The sequence below is a fragment of the Babylonia areolata genome, chromosome 30 (genome assembly GCF_041734735.1).
Source record: "Babylonia areolata isolate BAREFJ2019XMU chromosome 30, ASM4173473v1, whole genome shotgun sequence".
In the NCBI taxonomy this organism is placed as follows: domain Eukaryota; kingdom Metazoa; phylum Mollusca; class Gastropoda; order Neogastropoda; family Buccinidae; genus Babylonia; species Babylonia areolata.
In genome coordinates, this window is record NC_134905.1 from 23,076,356 (window position 1) to 23,081,355 (window position 5,000).

At 48.4% G+C, this 5,000-nt stretch overlaps 1 pseudogene; it reads left to right on the forward strand.

The window, feature by feature from the left end:
• LOC143275488 (guanylate cyclase D-like) overlaps positions 1–4,239 on the forward strand; it is a 66,879-nt pseudogene extending 62,640 nt beyond the window's left edge.
• Positions 4,240–5,000: the final 761 nt, after the last annotated feature.

Genomic DNA, 5,000 nt, shown 5'->3' on the forward strand with positions numbered 1-5,000 from the left:
TTGCCTTGCCTTGCCTTGTCTTGCCTTGCCTTGCCTTGCCTTGCCCTGCCCTGCCTCGCCTTGCCTTGCCTTTTCTCGCCTTGCCTTTTCTCGCCTTGCCTTGCCTTTTAAAACTAGAAAGAGAGCAGGAAAGAGGTACCTCGGGCTGTAGTTTACCCTTCACGTGTTGGTAACGAGGAGGTAATGTGGAGTGATGGCCTAGAGGTAACGCGTCCGCCTAGGAAGCCAGAGAATCTGAGCGCGCTGGTTCGAATCACGGCTCAGCCGCCGATATTTTCTCCCCCTCCACTAGACCTTGAGTGGTGGTTGGACGCTAGTCATTCGGATGAGACGATAAACCGAGGCCCCGTGTGCAGCATGCACTTAGCGCACGTAAAAGAACCCACGGCAACAAAAGGGTTGTTCCTGGCAAAATTCTGTAGAAAAATCCACTGCGATAGGAAAAACAAATAAAACTGCACGCAGGAAAAAATACAACAACAAAAAATGGGGTGGCGCTGTCCCTGGAGAGAGCAGCCCGAATTTCACACAGAGAAATCTGTTGTGATAAAAAGAAATACAAATACAAAATACAAAATACAAACACACTGTGTGTGCAGGGCAAAGGGATGCACGACACTTGGTGGCTGACTGGGAAACAGGGGGCCAAGTTTGACCTGCCTGAGCCGCCACCATTGACCGGGTTCGTGGCTAGGGTGTCCTGTCTGTTGTGATCGTTGTTGTGGTGGTGGTGGTGGTGTTTCCTTGTTGCTTGTGTGTTGTGTTGTGTGTTGTGTGTGTGTGTGTGTGTGTGTGTGTGTGTGTGTGTGTTGTGTGTGTGTTGTGGTGTGTGTTGTGGTGTGTGTGTGTGTTTGTATTGTGGCTGTGTTTGTGTCTGTATCTGTGTATGTGTGTGCATCTCTGTCTCCGTCTTTCTCCATTTCTCTCTCTCTCTCTCTCTCTCTCTCTGTCTCTGTCTCTCTCTGTCTCTCTCTGTCTCTGTCTCTCTGTTTCTGTTTCTCTCTCTCTCAGTGTTAAACTGATGGGGGTTTTTTTTCCACATTTTCATAGAATATGTAGGTTTGCAACAATGTGTCTGTGTGTGTGTCTGTATCTGTGTCTGTATGCATGTGTGTGTCTCTGTGTGTAACTCTCTCTCTCTCTCTCTCTCTCTCTCTCTCTCTCTCTCTCTCTCTCTCTCTCTCTCTCTCTGTCTCAGTGTTAAACTGATGTTGTTTTCACATTTTCATAGAATATGTAGGTTTGCATATATGCATAAATCCCCCCACCCCATCCCCTACTGTGTGTGTGTGTGTGTGTGTGTGTGTGTGTCTGTCTGTCTGTCTGTTTGTCTCTCTGTCTGTCTGTCTGTCTGTCTGTCTCTCTCTCTCTCTCTCTCTCTCTCTCTCTCTCTCTCTCTCTCTCTCTCTCTCTCTCTCTCTCTCTCTCTCCTGTATAAAAGTCCGTGTTTGTATTGTTGAAAGAAACATATTGAAGTCAGAGAATACCCCCACCCACACACACACACACCCAACCCAAAGATATTCTGACCTGACTTGCTAATGTATTTATCTGTTTGGTTTGCATGGAGCAGGGAGGATAATCATGGGTAAGTTTCCGGTTGTTTTCTTTGAGATGGCAGTTGTCGTCCTTTGTTGATCTATTTTGATCATTATTTATTATGTGTTTGTCTATTTATTTGTTCATTCATTCATTTCTTCATTCATTCATTCATTTATTCGTCTGTTTATATATTAGTTTTTATCTATTCATCTATTCAGTTATTTTTCGTTAAAAATAATTATTCTTTCGTTTTTCTTCAATCTTTGGTTGGTTGATTTGTTGATTGTTTAGATGCTTATAAAATCTCTCTCTCTCTCTCTCTCTCTCTCTCTCTCTCTCTCTCTCTCTCTCTCTCACACACACACACACACACACACACACAGACACACACACACACACACACACACGCACACACACACACACACACACACACACACACACACACACACACACACACACACACACACACACACAGAGATAGATGGAGAGATATGTGTGCGTAATGTCAGAATATATTATTGTGTTCGTTGTGTTGAAAGGTACTGAATACTTAAAACATCACATTTCCTGCGATTGTTTTAATGCTTCAGTTCACAGAGAGAGAGAGAGAGAGGCGAGAGAGAGATTTGTGTATATTGTCAGAATATGTTTTTATGTTCGTTGTGTTAAAATTTCTGTATACTAAAATCATCATATTTCCCAGAATTGTTTTGATGCTTCAGGAGGAAGGTGGCAGAATGGTTAAGACGCTCAGCTGCCAATATAGAGAGTCTGTGAAGATGTGGGTTCGATTCCCGCTCTCACCCTTTCTCCTAAGTTTGACTGGAAAATCAAACTGAGCGTCTAGTCTTTCGGATGAGACGATAAACCGAGGTCCCGTGTGCAGCACGCACTTGGCGCACTGAAAAAGAACCCATGGCAACGAGAGTGTTGTCCTCTGGCGAAATTACGTAAAATGAAATCCCCTTTCATAGGTACACAAATATGTAAGCATGCACTCAAGGCCTGACTAAGCGCGTTGGGTTATGCTGCTGGTCAGGCATCTGCTCAACAGATGTGGTGTAGCGTGTATGGATTTGTCCGAACGCAGTGACGCCTCCTTGAGAAAGTGAAAGTGAAAGTGAAAAGTACTCAACACACACACACACACACACACACACACACACACACACTGTCTGTCTGTCTGTCTGTCTGTCTGTCTCTCTCTCTCTCTCTCTCTCTCTCTCTCTCACACACACACACACACACACACACACACACACGCACACACATATACAAAAAACATCTCTCTCTCTCTCTCTCTCTCTCTCTCTCTCTCTCTCTGTCTCCAAAGTGCAGCACAACACAACACAACAACACCGACAACTTACACACTCTTAATCAAATCAACACTGATTCCCCCCGTTCCTCCCCCCTACCCCCACCATCTCATCCCTCAGCCTGTCCTCCATCATGCCCGCTGTGGCTCTGCCTGTCCCGGGAGGAGGAGGGGGAGGAGGAGAAGGAGGAGAAGGAGGAGAGTCAGGCACCTCGGACTGCAACGACCCGCAAGATTCGAACCCTCTACTCCGATCCACCAGCCCTCATCCCGCGGACCACCGCAACCACCACCACCACCACAACAACAACAACACCAACCCTTCAGGGAACTCGACGCAAGCAGGAGCAGGGGAGGAGAGGGAGGAGGAGGAGGAGGAGGGAGGGGAGGTGCAGAAAGGGGGGCAGGAGAGGACGACAGACCCACCCGGACAGCAGCCGCCATCCACCAAGGGACGACCTGCCGGGGATTCCGGGGGATTCGACAGCGGGAAGGGGGAATCTTCTGACGGGGATTCGCCTCAGTCCCCCAAAGCCCCCACCGGCGAGCCCCCCGCGGCCTCCACCTCCACCTCCACCTCCACCACCACCACCACCTCCACGACCACGACCTCAACCACTACACGGCCCTTCTCCTCCTCCTCAGCACGCCACGACAGAAAGCTTGGGGAAGACCCCTCCTCCTCCTCCTCCTCCTCCTCTTCGTCCTCCTCCACAAAACCGTCTCCCAAACCCGGACCCAGCGGTCCCAAAAAACACACCGCCAAAAACACAACCACAACTTCCTCACCCGCCGGGCGCTCCCCTCGCAAAGAAGGTCCTGCCCGGAAAAAGCCTACTGCTACTGCTACTACTACTACATCGCCCTCGCCCTTGACGGACGAAACCGGCACGACAGCAGGCTCCAACAAGGTGAAGCAGCAGCAGCAGCAGCAGCCTTCTCCGCTGGTCAACAACACCAAACACAGCGTCGTCACCGAAGTGGAGATCTGCCCATCAACTTCCAGGTCCGAGCCAGCCTTGACCTCGGATCGCCGCCGGCAAGTCCTTGGAGAACTAGAGGAGGAGGAGGAGGAGGAGGACCTTCTTCACTACGATTCGGAAGGTCTCCAGCGAGGCATCTCCCAGTCCAGTCCGGCTCGCCTGGACACTGTGGATGAGGTCAGCGTTGCGGACGTATCGTCGCGGCGGGGAGGAAGAAAGTCCACGCTGGAACGGAAGGAAACGAACGACAGCGGGGTGGACGTCAAGGCCCGCAACTCTGTGGTGTCCGCCTCCGAGGTGTCGCTTCACAGCAACAGCAGCGCCACCATGTCGGACAAGAGGAGGCAGCTGACTCTGGAGGGTAGAGACGTTGACCCCGTTGACCCCAGTGACTGAAGTGTGAGTGAAGAGTGACGCATCCCTCCGTCTCGTCTCCTGGTAACGACGGAGAGGTGTGGCTTCTTTGAAGAACAGAGGCAGTGGGGGTTAACCATAATGCTTGCGGACAAGAAGCCAGTGTTATAACAAAAAATAAAATGAAATAATTTTATTTTAAAAAGACAAGACGCTTATGAAAAAAAAAAGGTCTGAAGATGACAATCAGATCACAATGTTGGTGATATCCTCGCTACAAAAAAAAATAATAATAAAGGTCTGGAGACGATATCAGTGTGACAAAGTTGGTGATATCCTCACACACACACACACACACACACACACACACACACACACACACACACACACACACACACACACATAAAATAAAAACGTCCGGAGACGATATCATAATGATAATGATGATGATATCCTCCCCCCAAAAAATGTCTGAAGACAATAATATTATCATGACAATGATGGTGATATCCTCGTCAAAAACGGTCTGGAGACGATATCATTGTGACAGTGATGGTGATATCGTCGCAAAGATAAGCACTGGAGGTGATATTATGATGACAATGATGGTGATATCCTCGCGAAAAAGAAAAAAAGAGATTTCTCATGTTGACAATGATGGTGATATCCTCGCAAAAAGGGTATGGAGACGATATCATTGTGGTAATGTTGGTGATATCCTTACACACAAAATAAGGTCTGGAGGCAATATCATGATAACAATGATGGTGATATCCTCGCAAAAAAAGGTCTGGACACGATAT